Raw genomic sequence first — 19,183 nt, 5'->3', positions numbered from 1 at the left:
AGCAGGTGGCTCACCCCCCTGGGTAACTGTTACCCCTTTGTCCCTCCCTGTTTAGGGGCAAAACCCCTGCACAGGAGCTGGCAGTGTCTCCCCCTCAGCCAAACCCCAACTCTCCCCTCCCTCCACACAGGGGCTAGCAGCATCCCCACCCTCTGAATGAAACCCCCGCTCCTATCCCTCCCTGCACAGGGGCTGGAAGCATCTCTCCCCAAGCCAAACCCCAGCTCCTACTCACCCCCTCACACACTTGATTTTTCCCCACCAGCCCTTCTTCTGCCTCACCCTGAAGTTACTTGCCCCCAGCCAATAAATTTCAGCCCCTGCCTATCCCCCAGCTGCAATTTGCCCCAAACCTCTTTTTAATGCTTTGTAAAGGGCCAGAAAGAGAATCCACGTGAGTCCAGCAACAGCAGCTCTTACTGAGCATGCTCAGTTCCAGTGAGCATGCTGAATACACTGTAAGCAGCAAATTCTGATAGGCAGTTGCTTCAGATGCTATAGCAGCATGGTGGGGAGCTGAACCTCCTCAGGTTTGGTGGATCATGTAGGACTTTGAGGGGGGTTGCACCCCCCAATGCACCCTCCTCCCCCATGTGCAGGCCTGCTGACTGTAGTCCAGCTGGAGTGTGGCTCCACTCCCCTGGGTCTGTGGACAACCACTCTACCTCACCATGTTACACTTGATTCAGTTGGGTAGCTGGTGATGCCAGTAGGGCTCTCTGGTCACGGTCCAAAACACAGTTACCCCAGAGTTAGGGAAAGGCAGAAAAGAGTTCAGGAGCTCAGGCCTATGCTCAGGCAGAGCCTTTAAATAGTCAATAAACCCAGGACCTACCTCAGGGTGGGGCAGCAAAGCAGTTGGGTCTCCTAGCTCTGGCGGAGAGCTGACAAATGCATGCATTTTGCCTTGGAAAAGGCTGGAGACTGCCACCCGCTCCACTGCTTTCCAGCCCAAGACCCTAATAGTGGCAGATTGGTCTGGCACTGGGTTAGCAGGGATCCTGATCACCACGCATTGACTTGTTCACCAGCACTGTTTCAGTCACACCAGGGTTGGCTACCCTTAGGCTACGTCCTAACTCCCCCTCTGGGCATACCTGGCTTAGAAGCAGGTGCTCTGGATCGTTGGGCCTTTGGGCTGCTGGATCATTCCAGACCTAGATCAGGGCTTGCAGCTCCTCAGGGTTCTGGTCTGTCAATGGTCCTTGCATGTCTGGCCAGTCCTCCACTTCCTTGAGGTCCATAGGAACCTCCCACCTCAGGAGCTTGGGGAGACTACTGAGCCCCAGCTCAGATCCTGGGCCCACCCTTTGTGCTTCCTGTCCTGCCCATTGACCTCCAGCAGGATGGTAGGGTAGGTTAGGGCTCCATCCACCCAGGCACGGGAAGAGGTTCCTCCCCCTCTGGATCTGTGGGCACTCACTTCAACTCACTACACAGACATTTTAAAATCAGCAGGTCCTTGCATTTTGAAGCCTGCTGGAACTTTATTATTGATTTTCAGTAAATCTTGGATCATGGTGGAAGTTCCAAAAGACTAGAAGAAAGCTGTTGCTGTGCTAATTTTTAAAAAGAGTAACTGAGATGATCTAGGTAATTATATACTTGTTTCCCTGACATAACTTTCTGTCAACATAATGAAGAGGCTGATATGGGACTCAACTAGTAAAGAATTAAAGGAGGTTGTTGTAATACATACAAATGGATCTTGTTACACTAAAATTTGATATATTTTTGATGAGATTATAAATTTGGCTGATAAAGATAATAGTGTTGATGTAATGTACTTAGATTTCTGTAGGACATTTTACTTGGTACTACACAACTTGTTTATTAAAAAACTAGTAGGTCTGCTTCCAGTGAGGTTCACCAAGACTAGGTTTTTGCTCTATGCTATTTAGCATTTTTATCCATGATCCAGAAGAAAGCATGCATTATCTCTCATAAAAGTTTGCAAATAACACAATAATTGGGGAAGTGATATATATTGAATCAGACAGGTAATTGGTTAGAGCCATCTGGGTAAATAGAGCCATTTGGTAAATAGTCATAAGCAAAGAATATGTGTTTAAATATGACTCAATGTAAAAGAAAAAAAAAAGAATGTAGGCCATGCTTGTAGGACGGGGTACTCTATCAAGGGAAGCAGTAAATCTGAAAAAGATATGGGGATAACAAGAAAGATTTCTACAGGCATGTTAGCAATAAGAGGGTGTTCAGAGAGGGCGTGGGCTTTTTACTGGATAAGGAAGATAAGCTAGTGACAGATGATGTGGGAAAAGCTGAAATACTCAATACTTTCTTTGCTTTTGTCTTCACGGACAAGGTCAGCTCTCAGACAAATGCTCTAGGCAAAGCAGTATGGGAAGGACGTGGACAGCCCTTGGTGGGGAAAGAACAAGTTAGGAACTATATAGAAAAGCTAAATATACACAATTCCATGGGCCCGGATTTAATGCATCCGAGGGTAATGAGGGAGTTGGCAAATGTCATTCCAGAGCCTTTGGCCGTTATCTTTGAAAATTTGTGGAGATCAGAAGAGATCCCAGATGATTCGAAAAAGGCAAATGTAGTGCTCATCTTTTAAAAAGAGAAGAATGACAATCCAAGGAACTAAAGACCAGTCAGCCTTACCTCAGTCCCCAGAGAAATCATGGCGGGGATACTCAAGGAAGCCATTTTGAATCACTTGGAAGAGGGGAAAGTGATCAAGAATAGTCAACATGGATTCACAAAGGGCAAGTCATGCCTGACCAATCTGATAAGCTTCTATGATGAGGTAACTGGCTCTGTGGATATGGGAAAGTCAGTGGATGTGATATACCTTGACTTTAGCAAAGCTTTTGATACCCTCTCCTACAATATTCTTTCCAGCAAGTTAAGGAAATATGGATTGGATAAATGGACTGAAAGATGGATGGAAAGCTGGCTAGGCGGTCCGGCCCAATAGGTAGTGATCAATGGCTCGATGTCAGGTTGATGGTCGGTTTCTAGCAGAGTGTCCCAAGGATCTGATCTTGGACCAGTTTTGTTCCACGTCTTTATTAATGACCTGGATGAGGGGATGGATTGCACCCTCAGCAAGTTCGCAGATGACACTAAGCTAGGGGGAGAGGTAGATATGCTGGAGGGCAGAGATAGGATCCAGAGTGACCTGAACAGATTAGAGGACTGGGCCAAAAGAAATCTGATGAGGTTCAACAAGGACAAGTGTATAGTCCTGCACTTGGGACGGAAGAATCCCAAGCATTATTACAGGCTAGGGACCGACTAGTAAAGTAGCAGTTCTGCAGAAAAGACATGGGGATTACAGTGGACAGAGGCAGATGAGGATTTTGCGGGGCCCAGGGCAGCACAATTTCACGGGGCCCCCCTGTTTGACACGGGGCATGCACGGTAGTGCCACGCGCATGCGTGGGGCTTCTTGAAGCGTGGGGCCCGGGGCGGCCACCCCACTCGCCCTGCCCTATATCCGCCACTGACAGTGGATGCATATGAGTCAACAGTGTACCTTTGGAGCCAAGAAGGCTAATGGCATATTAGGGTGCATTAGGAGGAGCATTGCCAGCAAATCCAAAGATGTGTTTATTGCCCTTTATTTAGCTTTGGTGAGGCCAAATCTGGAATATTGTGTCCAGTTATGGGCCCTCCACTATAGAAAGGATGTGGATGCATTGGAGAGGGTCTATCGGAGGGCTACCAAAATGATTAGGGTGCTATGACTCCTAATCATAGGAGTACATGACCTATGAGTCCGGACTTAATGCATCTGAGGGTACTGAGGGAGTTGGCAAATGTCATTCAGGAGCCTTTGGCTATTATCTTTGAAAAGTCCCGAGAATGATTAAAGGATTAGAAAACATGGCTTATGGTGATAGTGTCAAGGAGCTCAATCTATTTCATTTAACAAAAAGAAGGTGAAGGGATAATTGATTTCAGTTCACAAGTATCCACATGAGGAACAAATATTTAATATTGGGTTCTCCATGCAGCAGAGAAACATAATCCGATAGCTGGCAGTTGAAGCTAGGCAAATTCAGACTGGAAACAAGGCATACATTTTTAACGATGAGATTAATTAACAATTGGAACAATTTACCAAGGACTCTCCTTGACTTGGCATTTTAAAATCAAGATTGGATGTTTTTCTAAACCATCTGCTGTAGGAATTATTTGGGAAAGTTCTATGGCTTGTATTATACAGAAGATCAGACTACATGATCCCAGTGGTCCCTCCCTGCTCAGCAAATATTAATGCATCTGTGCATGCAAGTCTGGTGCATTTACTATTGAAAAACTATCTCACAATTTTTTTCATGGCTCTGTGAAAATTCCCAAAGGAAGTCTTTTATCTTTGCTTTGATGTGTTCATTGCCCACATGTCAGTGGAAGTATAATGAAAGGCTTGAAATATCTATTGAGTGGGTAAACCTCCTCAGACAAGGACCTCAGAGGTAAAAATGTTCTTTGTACTCAAAGCATTTTAAATGGCAGCAGGCTTCAACTGCCAAGCTTTGTCAATACTCCAGGCATCACACAGGTGATTATGGCTGAAAGATAATGTTAATCCCGGTTCATCTGGAATTAGGGCTGTAAAGTGAGCCTGCAGTCCTGCTAAAAAAAATGCCACTCCTTTGAGATTGATAAACTCGAAGATGTTGCTTTCTCTTGCTTAGTTGCAATATAATTTCCACAGTTTCTGTACACAACTCCTTTTGTTAGCCTCTCTTCATGTTATATCCCAATATTCCAGAGATATCTTTATATCCTTCTTCTGTTGGGTTTGTGGAGATTTATGATCCTGGTCCCCAGAATTTGGACTAGGACCTGAACATCCCAGAAGTTTGGAAGTGACAAGATCTGGAATGCTGCCTTATGGCCTATCTCAACCTTATATGCTTTCAACTGTTTTTCTTCATTTAGCCATGTCTTTGTTTAATTAACCTAAGCTACTGTCTCTGTTTCTATTATAATTTTCAAGAATTCATACCATTGCCTAACACACTGTAGTATATCTTTTTTATCTTCCATTGATTGCTGTATTCCAAGTATGTTATTTCTGTTTATTATCCTGGGATTTTTTAAAATTATGTACATCTTTATATTTATCCATTTACCTTTGGTTACTTTTTCTCCTAAGCCATCTTCCTTCCTTCATCAGGTTCTTTCTTTACAATCCAAAGAGTAGGAAAATTGTTATTAATAGTCATGAAAGCATGCAAAATGCAGAGCCTTTGGAGAAGCTTTTTATAATGAAGGCAAAATGAAACTAGGTTAATGGAAAATGTCATGGAGTGGCTTAAGGTAATAAGGATGATGTACAAGAAGAAGGCTAGTTTGCTAAAAGCCCAGGTTTAAACATTAGTAGGCATGAATTATTGTTAAATGGTTAACCAGCAAAATGATTAACTGGCACTTGCCAATGAACTCCAGTTGCAGCCAGTCACACCTGGCAGAAGCAGCCCCAGCCTCATAAGGGACAGGTGGTGGGCCGGGTGTGAGGCCCTGAGTTAAAACTGTTAACTGGTTAACTATTTACTCCTCAACCCTCCCCGACAGGCATTTAATGCCAGGCTCGGCAGGGCCCACATCATGGTGGAGGGTGCCTTCAGCCAGCTGAAGGCCCGTTTTAGATGCCTCCTCACCCGCCTGGACCTCTCCGAGTGGAATATTCACACATGGTGACAGCTGCACAATTTGTCTGAGAGGAGGGAAGAGGCTTACTTGCCAGTCTGGATGGCAGAGGCCAAGCACTTGGCCGGCCTATACACACAGCCCCGTAAATCTGCCAGCCGGTAGGCCCATCGGGGGGCTGTCTGTATCCAGGAGGCCCTGTAGGAGAGCTTCCACCCAGAGGAGGACTAAAGTCTCCCTGGTGTGCCCCACTGGGGGCTTGTGCCTCATTCCACCCTCATGTCCTTCCAATTACCCCTCCCTAACCCCCTTTCCTGATGTACAATAAAGACACATGTATTGAAGAAAACAAACTCTCTTTATTGAACAAAACTGGGGAGTGGAGGGGAATGAAGGTGGGAGAGGGGAGGCAAAAGAGTGGGAAAGGGGAGGGGTAAGCCTTGGAGGAGGGAGCTGGAAGGGGAAGGCAAGGGGAGGAAGGGGGAGGAGAAGCTCAAGGCTCAGGGTTGGGGGTCTTGCCGGCCCACCTGTCTCCCAGCACAGCGGGTGTGGGGGCCTGGCATCCCTGCAGGCGGGGGGTGGGGGGAGAAAGGAAGAAGGGGGAAGGAAGAAGCAGGAGGGGGAGCAGGAGTGGGAGGAGGAGCAGTAGCTGGGGAGGCATCAGGGGCTGGAGTGGCAGGAGGCAGCAATCTCTGCACCAGGGTCTGCAGGTGGTCTCAGATGGCACGGCCCGGGGCAATCAGCTCCTGCCAGCTCTCCCACCGGAGCTGCAGGTCTTCATGCACCCACTAGTCCAGGGTGTGGTGCAGGCCTCTCAGTATCCCCAGGTCTGCCACTGGTACTCCTCCTGGTTATGGGTCAGCCTGCTGAGTGCCCAGGTGCAGGAGGATGTCCTGGGAGGGGTGGTGTGCCCTGCACTCGCAGCTGCTGCAGCTGTGGAGAAACAGGAGAGGTTTCCCTGGGGACACAGTGAGTGAAGCCCAGTCCCGCTCTGCAAGACGAGGACGACAGGTCTCTATACCATCAGAGCTGATGTGCTAGCCCAGAGGCCATGTTTGGGATGTCCTGCTATCCCCGGGAGTGGGAGCTGGCCTGGGAGTACACTCATGCCCCTGTATTATATGTGGTGTGGGTCTGTAGGTGGGGGGGGGCAGATTTCCTCTGCCTCTGTGTAGAGGGGGCTTGTGGAGGGACAATTGACAAACAGTCAATAGCCCCTACACACCTGGGCTGGGACATAGAGCAGACAGCAGCCACATCTGGTGGTTCTAGAGGTTGGTACAGAAACTGGGCCCTGCTCTCTGTACTAGGTTCCAACCCAAGGCCCTATGAAGCCAGGGAACTCCCCATTAGGGGTTCTGCAATCAGCTTATGCCAGCTTTCCAGGGACACTTCCTATCACAATTTGCATCCTGAGCTGTCAATGGCTTGATTCCCCATCAGTCTCTGCAGTCAGTGAGTCATCTGTAGCATAGTCCGGTCCTTTGGGCTCTACCACCTGGAGCATTGCAGGCACCTCTACAGGAGCCTGCTGTACATGACTTGACTCCTCCACATCCCACCCCAGCTGAGCTGAGCTGTCTCTTTTTATCTTGCTCTTCCACCTAGAATGTGTGCAGCAGCAGAAAGGGGGCGTGACCTCATGGACCCACAACGATTGGCCTGTTCATTGGTACAAACCAGCACAAGTAAATCATGATCTTTTAAAAGTTTTATGTTATAATCAGGCCTGCTTTTCCCCCTCAGACAAACAGGGGTTTCGTTTTGTTCAAATGTCTAAAGTAACTCCATATGTCTAAAGCTGGGCAAAGTGACTCCAACCTGTTATGTCTTTGGAACAGAAATAAATTTGGGCCATCTCTATTCTGATTAGTGGCACTGTCATGATCATGAGGGTTAGCCAGCAGCCTAGGGACTAAGGGGTTAACTATGTCCCTTACTTAACCAGGTGGAGTGGCCAATAGGAATGTAGGTAGGAATTTGAAACTGGGACAAAGGAATTTTTAGTTTTTCCCTCCTTTGTTCTGGGGGCAGTTCTCTCCAGCTATTGAGGGAGACAGACATGACTCTCTCTCTCCAAGAAACAATTCTTCACTTTCTATAAGTAAAGTTTAGATAAATCTGTTAGGTTTCATTGTTTTATCGTTTGGATATGGGATCTGCTGTCTGTGCACTTTAAAAAAAATATTTTGGCTTTCCTTTGTAACTAAGTTCTAGGCCCATGGAGTTTCTCCATGAGTATATTATTTTGTTACTTTTCCATCTAATTATTATGCTTGCAACAGGAATAGTGTGGTGATAATAAAAGTTTTCTCTTTTCCTTTTATTAACCTGGTATTGGTTAATAGTGGTGTCCTGCTTTTTACATTAGTGGTGAGATTTTCCCAAATGATCTCTCCCCTGGTTTCTTTATTAATTTGGGGGGAGGCAGCGGAAATTCTATTCCCAAAATGTAGGGTTTTAAGATTTTGGGGGAAGTTTTATACCAAAGCCTGGTAGATAAGGTTTTACGGTACACTTGCTGGCCCCCACTTCTGCATTTATCATGCCAGAGTGGGGAAGGAGCCATAACAGGCACAAGGGAAGATATCCAAACCCTTCTTTACTTTATGATATACTCAGAGTTTAAAGATATTAGCTAGAAATGGGTAATGTTTATGGCCTAGAGTGTAAATTCAGCTAGAACCCTGAGCAAAGTATGTTGTGTAAACAACCCTACAAGTGTAACCCAAACAAGGAAGCACAGTGAGTCACAATTTCTTTCCTTCTTATTTTTGGCGGGTTTAATAATTTACACCAACATTAAATTAGGAAACCTTGTCCTCGCTCAGTTGCACTGCCCAGAAATGCTTTTAAAATTAATAAAATATATCACCTGCAGTGCATTTTGGTTCATTTGTTTTCTTCCATTCTGACCATCACACATTTAATATTTGGTGATGCTGTGCTGCGCAGAGGAAGGAGTGTACTTATTAGTACAGGCAGTCCCCGACTTACGCGGATCCGACGTACGTCGGATCCGCACTTACGAACGGGGCTTTCTCGCCCCGGAGGTCGGGGCGAGAAAGCCCGTACGTAAGCTGCTCCGGTGCCCCTGGTCTGCTGGAGACGGTCTCCAGCAGACCAGGGGCACCGGGCGGGTTCCCGCGCTTCTGAGGCTTTGCCAGAGCAAAGCCTCAGAGGCGCGGGACCCCCCCGCGGCTGCGGCTTCAGTCCGGGAGCCTGTGGTCTGCTGGGGACCATCCCCAGCAGACCACAGGCACACAGACTGAAGCGGCAGCAGCGGCGGTTCCCCGCGCCTCTGAGGCTTTGCTCTGGCAAAGCCTCAGAGGCGCGGGACCCCCCCGCGGCTGCGGCTTCAGTCCGGGAGCCTGTGGTCTGCTGGGGACCATCCCCAGCAGACCACAGGCACACAGACTGAAGCGGCAGCAGCGGCGGTTCCCCCGCGCCTCTGAGGCTTTGCTCTGGCAAAGCCTCAGAGGCGCGGGACCCCCCGCGGCTGCGGCTTCAGTCCGGGAGCCTGTGGTCTGCTGGGGACCGTCCCCAGCAGACCACAGGCACCCAGACTGAAGCCGCAGCCGCGGCGGGGTCCCTCGCCTCTGAGGCTTTGCCAGAGCAAAGCCTCAGAGGCGCGGCACCCCGCTGCCGCTGCGGCTCTGCTCCCCGTGTCCCTGGTCTGCTGGGGGGGGGGCACAGTTATGTGCCCCCCCCCCCCCCCAGCAGACCAGGCTTTTGTTTTGGACTCTGGGGCAGAGCAGCTGGGGCGCTGCCGATTGGTCCTGCAGCGCCCGCTCTGGGCACTACTGGACCAACCCGGCAGCACCCCAGCTTCTCTGCCCCAGGCGTCCCCAAGTCAGCTTCTGCTGAAACTGACCAGCGCTGACTACAGGAAGCCCCAGGCAGAGTTGCTCTGCCCCGGGCTTCCTGGAATCAGCTGCTGATCAGTTTCAGCAGCAGCTGACTTGGGGACGCCTGGGGTTCTTAAGTTGATTCTGTATGTAAGTCAGAACTGGCGGTCAGTTTCAGCAGTGTCTGAATCTGGACGCCAGTTCCGACTTACATACAGATTCAACTTAAGAACAAACCTACAGTCCCTATCTTGTATGTAACCCGGGGACTGCCTGTATGTCTTTCAGGTTCATGCATTTCAAAACTGATGTTCCCCTGGATCATTTAGTTCTTGTGTCTGACAACCTGGAAGTAAACACAGATACTATTTTAATTCAGAACACAGTTCTGTTCTCGTGATAACTGATCAGAGACAGACCTCTTATACATTGACGATACCGATTTAATAACTCACAGGTGAAAGATCACTGGCTTCATTGAGACCTTCAGTCAGACCCTTCAGATGCTGCCTTCTGGAAATTTGAAAGCAACTTCTGGGGAGTAGGTAATGGTATCAACACACACAGACACACACACACAAAAACCCAACCAAACAAAAAAAAACCTGTGCTAGCAGGAAAGCTGCTGTGTGGACACAACATAAGCCAAATAACCTATAATAAATAGCCAAGCTGACTGCGACTCTGATTACAAAATCATGGCTCTAGCTGTAGTGTGATCAAGACTTTAAACTGCTGAGGGGAACAGGAAAAATGACAAAACCACACAATAATAGCCTTTCACTGATTCAGTCTAAAGCATCTATCTATGGGTGTGTCTCAACTACAGCTCTGTGTACATCAGAGAGATGTAGATTAGACACATCAAAATTGCTAAGGAAGCAGGGATTTAAATATCTCATGCCTCATTAGCATAAACATGGCCACCGCTTTTTTTGAGGAATACAGGATCTGTTGAAAAGGGCTTTATTTTTGACAGATCCGCGTCTAGACTGGCGGCGGCCATGTTTATGCTAATGAGGCATGGGATATTAAAATCTCTGCTTCATTAGCAATTTCAATGTGCTTGATTTGCATCCCTCTTTTGACAGAGGGATGCAGTCTAGACAGACTATCTATCTATCTATCTTAAAGATTTGTGTGTCTGTCTGAGTCTGTTTGTCTGTCTCTAAGTCCATTTGTTCAAGAACTCCTTTGAAAGGGTAAGAGCTAGGACCACCAAATTTGTTATTCAGCTTCCTCTTATCCTAGCTTAAAACAAAGTCAGGGTTTGATTGTGCCAAGAAAATGGGATATGCCTGTAATTTGATTGTTTTCCATAAAATAGAAAGGGAGTAGGGTGAGCGAAAGGATGCTATACTCACAGCCACCTCTGGGGGCAGTGAGCACAGAGGACAGTTATACTACAGAGTGACCACTGGGGAGAAGTTGCACTATCAAAGGAGTGGCCAGCTGGGGACAAGACTTTCCATCTTGCCAGTCACAGGCCCAGGTAAGTGGCCTCTCTACCCCAAAGCCCTATCCGCCCAGCCCTCAATCCCAGCACCACACTGGGAGCAGGGAGAAGCTCTGCTGGCCCACCACTGCCCGCCCCCCCCAAGAGCACTGCTGGGCTGGATAGCACAGTCCTGGTCCCCCTGCAGGAGACACAGCCTGCTCCCTCCAGCACAACTGGGCCACCCAGCACAGCTGCAGCTGGTCCGCCTGCTCAACCACCCCCTTTCTTCTTTGGGCCGGGCCCCGGGAGCGCCAGTGAAAAGACTTCACAGCCCTCCCCTCACTGGGTCCCCCCTGCAGTCCAGACTTCTGGCCCATGGAACACCAGTGGGAGTATTTCATGCCCCCTGCTCCCAGGTTTGACCCGGGGAACACCAGGTAAGTCTTATTCTAATTGTATATACTATCAACAGACCTGCCAAGTCTTAGGACCAAGAAGCTCAATTTGTGATTCCAAATATTTATTAATCATTATTATTAACTATGCTTTTCCGAGACTTGAAAATATTTCACAGCTGAAGGTAGATATGTGTTTTATTTCCCATTTGCTATTTTTTTCTTCTAGGGACTTGGTCAGAGAGGAAAGGTAAGTGCAGAACAATCTACATAGACTGTAATCTTGTCAGAGCAGAGGGTCTCTTTTCATTTTGTGCTTGCACAGTGCTGAGCACAATGGGTCCTGACCCAGCAGGTCAGAAATTCAAATTATGTATGATAATAATCATAACATTTTTAAGGTGAAATCCTGACCCCCATTAACTTCTCTGCAGCCAGGATGTCATCCTCAGTATTTTATCACTTTAATGGTGTCAGGACTCTGAGGCTACATCTACACTGCACAGTTATTTCAGAATAAGCTATTCCGGAATAGTTATTCCAAAATAGCTTATTTCGAAATGACACGTCTACCCTGCAGGGAAGCCTCAAAATTAGTCCAAGGCTGGGTTCCCTAATATAGATGTGCTACCTTGAGTTAGAGCACCGGGAGGAATAACTTAAAATGGCTCTGTTGAAGGGCTATTTCGAAATAGCAAAAGTGGAGCATCTACACATAACTTATTCGAAATAGCTATTTCAGAATAGGTGTTATTCTTCATTGAATGAGGTTTACAGAAGTCAGAATAACTTTGCTGTGTAGACACACCCTGGATTTCCAAAGGAGAGTTTTAGGTTTTATATTTATTTGAAAAATTGGCTTCATTCTGATTAGCAGAAATTCCCTAAATGTCAAAATTATCTGAAAAAAAGGAATGGAAACTCAGTTCCAAGACAGTCTACCTGGTTGGCAGACTCAGTGCCATGGATTGTGGGAATCCCTGTGGTTGTTGGTGCCGGAGCAGTCCATATGGCAGTCTGTCCACAGCAACAGATCTTGAAAACCTTGCCTCCCCAAAAGCCTGACTGGTGGGCTGCCAAGGCACTGGACAAGTGAGCTGATAAGAAAAAAAGCAGGGTTCTTTCAGAACGTCATTGAAATCGAATAATCTTTGTGTAATGTTTTGATTGCATGGTATTGACAGTTCTAGTGGATAATTCAAGCTAATTCTCCAGCACAGACAAGCCCTAAAAGTTACCTGTGAGGCTGGATTTCCTTTGCACTGCCCTGTAGCTTCACCAGGCACATTTATAACATAGTTACATCCCTTGATTTAATTAAAAGGAAATGAGAAAAATCATTTGTTTAGGGATTTAGGGCCCAGTCTTCATTTGGATGCAGCATCACAACACCACTAATGGCAAGGTTTCATAACTAGAAATCAGTAGAAAGTGTTTCTGTGGTTTACCATGTACAAAATATCAGGAAAACACTAATCTTTACAGAACTTGCATCATATTCAAACCCTGAACGCTGATTCCAAATAACTCAGCAGCTATAATCAATAAAGCAGATTAAAAGGATCCTTAGGGTAGGTTGCCAGTGCCACAGCAAAATAAAATCTGCAGCTGGCTGTGACAGCCAACTGAAGTTCATGTTACAGAGCTGTGTCACTGCTGTGAAGACTTCCACACTCAGGCTGGCGCCCAAGTTCTGGGAACCTCCCACCTCATAGAGCCCTAGGTTGCGGACTCCCACCTGAAATGGGAAGTCTGCACATCAGTTAAACAGCGTAACAGCACGAGCCCATGCCAGCCACAAGGGTCTAGCTGCTGTGTAGACATATTGTTAGGCTCAGGAATTAGAGTGGCTCAGGAACTGAATAGTTGCCCACCTCTAATGCACTATTCTGTATCTTCTGTTAATTACCCAGGGCTAACTGCTGACAATGACACTTGTTTGGTTAAAGAGACAAGGTGGGTGAGGTAAATGGGACCAACATCTGTTGGTGTGGGGCAGAGTCATTCATAGAATCATCTAATATATAAAGGAGAATGTTTGTATGTTTGTGCTTTGATAAGTTGGACACTACGAGACCTACCACCACCAAACTTTCCATGGGATAACCTTTCCTCCGGGAGAATGTTTAAAGGTACTTTTGGACCCTATCGAGCCCGATCTCAACCTGTAAAAATAAAAAATTACCCACCACGCTGTGCTGCAGGGGCTGCCCCATCCACCTTAGATCATGTACCAGCCGCCTACGGCCCTAAAGTGCCAGCTGGGACTCGCCCCACCCCCATGCGCACAGCAGCTTGGGCATCCACCCTGTCCCCCGTGGCTACGGTTACCAGGTAGTCTAAAAAAGGCCACACTTGATGGGGGGGGAAGGAACCAGTTGGGAGGGGAGCGGGGCTGCCTAGGAGGAAGGGTGGGCGGAAAGCAGGGCTCGTCGGGGGAGGCTGGGCTAGCAGGGCTAGCAGGGGAAGATCGGGGGAGAGGTAGCCAGCGGGAAGCAGAGCTGGTTGGGGGGGGGGGAAGGCTGGGGCAGCAGGGCTGGCCAGGGGAGATTGGGGGTTTTGGAAGGCAGAGCAAAGCTGGCTGGGGGAGATTGGGAGGAGGAGAACCGGCCGGCAGGAACAGTAACTGGATCGAGCAATGCCGGGTAAGCACAGCTAGTAGAATCATAGAGCTGAAAGAGTCCTCGAGTCCAGCCCCCTGCCCAAAGCAGGACCAATCCCAACTAAATAAACACAGCCAGGGCTTTGTCAAACTAAGACTTAAAAACCTCTAGGGATGCAGATTCCACCACCTCCCTAGATAATCCATTCCAGTACTTCACCACCCTCCTATAGCCAGCCTAGACCTCCCCCTCTGTAACTTGAGACCATTGCTCCTTGTTCTGCCATCTGTCACTACTGAGAACGGCCTCTCTCCATCCTCTTTGGAAGCTCTCTGAAGGAAGTTGAAGGCTGCTATCAAATCCCCCCATCACTCTTCTCTGTAAACTAAACAAACCCAAATCTCTTAGCCTCTGCTTATAGGTCATATGCTCCAGCCCCCTAATCATTTTGGCTGCCCTCCAGTGGACCCTCTCCAATGCATCCACATCTTTTCTATAATGGGGGACCCAGAACTGGACACAATACTCCAGGTGTCGCCTCACCAGAGCCAAATAAAGAGGAATAATCACTTCTCTAGATCTGCTGGCAATGCTCCTCCTAATGCAACCTAATATGCCATTACCCTTCTTGGCTACAAGGGCACACTGTTGACTCATATCCAGCTTCTCATCCACTGTAACCTCCAGATCCTTTTCTGCAGAACTGCACAGTATGCCAAATAAATTTTAAATGATTCATTATATTTTGTACTTTCTGTCAGTCTCTTTCCTGAAGAGAAATGATTGCTAATGAAACTGACATATATTTCCATATAAGTAATGGTGCAATTTGAAGAAACTACTGTATCCCAGACTCACGATTGGCTCCCTTTATTCTTGTTTTCCTTTTCATTACAGAGGGACCTGAACCAAAAGCCCAGATCTGAATTTCTCCAGGGATTTTGAGACATCCAAAATCCCAGCCTGGATTTGAACTGTTCAGCACAAGCCCATGCTCATAGGAACGGACTGAGCTGCTGTCTGCCCTCCATCAGTGATACAGTGAAAATCATTGTCAATTACTTCAAAGAGGAAGGCATTCATAGAACAATAGAATCATAGAACCATAGAGCTGGAAGAGACCTCAGAAGGCCATCAAGTCCAGCCCCCTTCCCAAGGCAGGACCAATCCCAACTAAATCAACCCAGCCAGGGCTTTGTCAAGCCGAGACTTAAACACCTCTAGGGGTGGAGACTCCACTACTTCCCTAGATAATCCATTCCAGTGGTTCACCACCCTCCTAGTGAAATACTTTTTCCTAATATCCAACCTGGACCTCTCTCACTGCAACTTGACACCGTTGTTCCTTGTTCTGCCATCTGTCACTACTGAGAACATCTGTCACTACTGAGAACACTCCCCCTCCAGCGTGTTTGGAACCTTCCTTAAGGAAGTTGAAGGCTGCTATCAAATCCCTCTCACTCTTCTCTTCTGCAGACTAAATAGACCCAACTCCCTCAGTCTCTCCTTGTAGGTCATATACTCCAGCCCCCTAATCATTTTAGTTGCCCTCTGTTGGACCTTCTCCAATGCATCCACATCCTTCCTGTAATTGGGGGCCCAGAACTGGACACAATACTCCAGATGTGGCCTCACAAGAGCCGAATAAAGAGGAATAATCACATCTCTGGATTTACTGGCAATTGAGCTGGCGTTCTGAGCAATCATAGTGCTCTCTTACATACAGTGCAACTCCTCCTCCTTTTCTCCCCTGCCTGTTCTTCCTGAATAGTTTATACCCTTCCATGACAGTGCTCCAGTCATGCGAGTCATCCCACCAAGTTTCTGTTATCCCAATCAAATCGTAGTTCTTGGACTGGGCCAGGGCCTCCAATTCTTCCTTTTTGTTACCCAGGCTTCTCGCATTGGTGTACAAACACCTTAGATAACCAGTTGATCACCCTACCGTCTCCATTCGAATCATGGGTCCTCCTTTGTTGCTCGTTTCTCTTTGCATTTCTTCCCTCAGGGTTTTGGTCACCGTCCCCCAACAAACCTAGTTTAAAGCCCTCCTCACTAGGTTTGCAATCCTGCCTGCAAAAATGCTCCTTCCTCTCTTTGTTAGGTGGATCCCATCTCTTCCTAACAATCCTTGTGCCCAGAACAGAGTCCCATGGTCAAAGAAACCAAAGCCCTCTCTCCGACACCACCTGTGCAACCACATGTTTACTTCCTCAATTCGACGATCCCTACCCGGTCCTTTCTCTTCAACAGGGAGGATGGATGAGAACACCACTGGTGCTCTGAATTCTTTGATCCTTCTTCCCAACTTTACGTAATCCGCAGTAGCCCACTCAAGGTCATTCTTGGCCATATCATTAGTTCCCACATGGAGAATCAGAAAGGGGTAGTGATCCAAAGATTTGATCAGTTTTGAAATGTTATTACAGTTTACATTTCCATTTTACTCTTCGTGAGCCATAAATTAATGTGATTCTGTTAAAAAAATCGTAATTTAAATGTGAACCTGGGTTGTTGCTCTTAACTGACAACAAATGGAAAAATTAAAAGAAACAATGAATAGTTTTGCAGCACCTTAGAAATTAACAAAACATGTAGATGGTGTCTTGAACTTTCGTGGGCACAACCCACTTCTTCAGATGAATGGCATTATTAAAGATCCAGTTTCTAAATAAATAGGAGTTGGGGGGAGTGAAAGAAGGAAAAAGAAGAAAAGGGGAAAGAAATAGTCAGTTAGGGTATGTCTACACTACAAAGTTAGTTCAAACTAACGGACGTTAGTTCGAACTAACTTTCATAGGCGTTACACTAGCGCTCCGTTAGTTCGAATTTAATTCGAACTAACGGAGCGCTTAGTTCGAACTAGGTAAACCTCATTCTATGAGGATTAAGCCTAGTTCGAACTTACTAGTTCGAATTAAGGGGTGTGTAGCCCCTTAATTCGCACTAGTGGGAGGCTAGCCCTCCCCAGCTTTCCCTGGTGGCCACTCTGGCCAACACCAGGGAAACTCTACTGCCCCCCTCCTGGCCCTGGACTCCTTAAAGGGGCATGGGCTGGCTACGGGGTTTGTGCCAGTTGCAAGGCTGCCAGCACCCGTGCCAGCACACCCAGCAGCTGACACCCCATGAGCCAGCCACCCGATGCCCCCCAGCCTTCCCCCTCTTCCCGGGACCAGCCTGGCAGCTCCCAGGAGCCTGCCCGGGGCCACAAGAGGCGGGCGTTAATTTCATTGTCATTACTGAGTTCCTGGGTAACATTAGGATATGGAATGTAGTGGGCCATCTAGTCAATGTCTTTATTCATACCTCTGTTATCGGAATCAAACTTGTAAATGAAGTTAAGTTCAACAAATGAAATTGAGTTTTTCCTTCTCTCACGCCCCTCCCCTCCATTCCATATTTATTTAGAAACTGGACCTTTAATAACTCCATTCATCTGAAGAAGTGGGTTTGTGCCTACAAAAATCTCACGACACCATCTACATGTTTTGTTAGTTTCTAAGGTGCTACAAGACTATTTGTTGTTTTTTAAGTTTTTCCAGATACAGATTAATTCAGATACCCTTCTGAAGCTCTTGACAACAAATGATTCTTTATCTTGGCTTTTGAGACCGGATGCATTTAATTCAATCCATATCTCTCATTGAAATAGTCCTTCCAATCAAGCTTGTTTAATTTCATGCCCCATCTGATAGGGCGAACAAGCCCAACACTAAAGGGCTGAGAGTAGCCCAGGCACAGCTGGCTGAAAGGGCCCCACCTTTACAGCCCTGCTGGGCATGCTCCCAGCCGGGCCAGTATATAAAGCAGGCAGTAGCCCAGTGGAGGAAAGGGCAGCTAGAGGTCAGGAGGAGCCAGGCTGCAAATCCAGTGTTCCTGTGGCATCTTGGACTCGGCTGAAGGCTGGCATGGGACCCCAGGAGCGAAGCTGACCCCAACCCTGTGGAATAACGGGCACACCTACCCTGCCAACTCCAGCCCCGGTAAGGACTGCCGCACAGATGGACAGGCTACGAAAGGGGGGTGCTAGGGTGGTAGGAAGTGGCCCAGGGCAGAGGTTTCCTAATCCAGCTTGGTGCATAGTGCCACCAAGCTGGCAGGACCTAGAGTCCCTGCCCACACGGCCCTGGGCTGGGACCCGGTGGAGAGGGAGGGCGTGAGAGATTGTGCTCGCCTTGCACACACTGCACCTACAGCCTCCCACATCAGACCTATTGGCCTTCAAAGGCACATCACCAAGCTGCAAGCTTACTCTAAGCCTTCTCTTAACACATTAGCCATCCTGGTAGCTCCAGCTGTTTTGAGAGATGCTGGATGGTAGGAGTTTGGGCTTTTAAAAAGTTTGCCTCTCTTAAGCCTTGTAATTCAAAGCAATTTCTATTTCCCCTCTGTGGTGATGGAGCTGGAAATTTGGTAATAAAATAAAAGTATTATTCTCTGGAAAACTAAACTCAGGCAGCAATAGTGCATGCTGGTCTCCTTTGAGTCTTCTGAGAAAGAATGGAAATGAAGTGAACCTTTGCTCCAGCATGGACCATTTCAGTAGGGTCTTTGGGTCTCTTTTGGAAGAAGCTTTTGTAAGCAAAAGTCACAGAAAGGTCAAGAGAATCCCAGTTCCCACTCAAAACATTTAGCAGAGTTCTCAGCTATTTGATGTAGTTTGTGCTTGACAGGATGAAAGTCATGTTCCTTTTATTCATTATGCACCAGGTATTGAAAAATTTTACAATCTCTGCAAACCTAAGTAACAAGCAAATTCTGTGGCTCACAACTTTATCCCTTAGCATGGATGTTTGCTAGTTGCTAACCCACTGTAAATAAGCTCTCAGGGCATGTCTACACTGAGGAATTATTTCAAAATAACTCCCTTTATTTCAAAATAACAAGGTGAGCATCCACATTACCAAGCCTGTTATTTTGAAATAATAACTCCTGCTTGTGAAGAAGAATAAGCATTTTTTGAAACAGTTATTTCGGGAGTTATTATTTCAAAATAACTTATTTCAAAATAACCTGGCAGTGTAGACATTGCTTAATGGACAGAGCCTCAGCTTCTGTAGGTCAGCAAAGCATCACTGGAATTAATCACACCAATTGGGGATCTGGCCCTCAGAGAAACACGCATTCCATGCCAGGGGACCTTACTAGGTTCCACTGAAATTAAGACACTTTTCAGGCCACAACATAAACATAAATTGATGCTTAAAATGGGAGAGTGTAAGGCAAGGAAAAAGACAAAGAGTTAGCAACTGCTCAGAGATATGA

The sequence above is a fragment of the Pelodiscus sinensis genome, chromosome 16, assembly GCF_052426305.1.
Source record: "Pelodiscus sinensis isolate ZL-2025 chromosome 16, ASM5242630v1, whole genome shotgun sequence".
NCBI lineage: Eukaryota > Metazoa > Chordata > Testudines > Trionychidae > Pelodiscus > Pelodiscus sinensis.
Note: the sequence above shows the minus strand (reverse complement) of the source record.